We start from the raw sequence: 462 nt of genomic DNA, 5'->3' as shown, positions 1-462 counted from the left end.
TAATGATATAATGATTATCATTTCCCAGTACTAAGAAGCCAATTACTAACAGAATAGTGAATAAATGAACATTAACGGTTCTGCAGCTACGATAACGAAAAAAAATGGTGTTTGTCTTCCAAGTCAATCTAAACTCTGTGTTATGACATCCTCCAGTGATTTCCAGGTATAATCTAAACCAAGTTCTATGATTTCCTTTAGCATTTAAACCATAACTGAAACTACAATTCGCCTTGCCTGTAATTCGGTTTATCTTCCTTTGAGATTCGATAGCACCAAATACTATCATCCATATTATGATTCCTATTCTGATAAGCGCAATCTCTCGTTCATGACATTTATATAGGGTTTCCTGTGACACACTTTACAACGCTAACGAGCTGTTGGGATACAACTATAAACGTGGACTCTTGATTCATCTTTGGATAAATAACGATGAGAAATGACTAAGTACTAGTCTGG

This window comes from Penaeus monodon, chromosome 19 (genome assembly GCF_015228065.2).
Source record: "Penaeus monodon isolate SGIC_2016 chromosome 19, NSTDA_Pmon_1, whole genome shotgun sequence".
NCBI lineage: Eukaryota > Metazoa > Arthropoda > Malacostraca > Decapoda > Penaeidae > Penaeus > Penaeus monodon.
The sequence above is the reverse complement of the archived record's forward strand: the minus strand, read 5'-3'. Positions refer to the sequence as shown.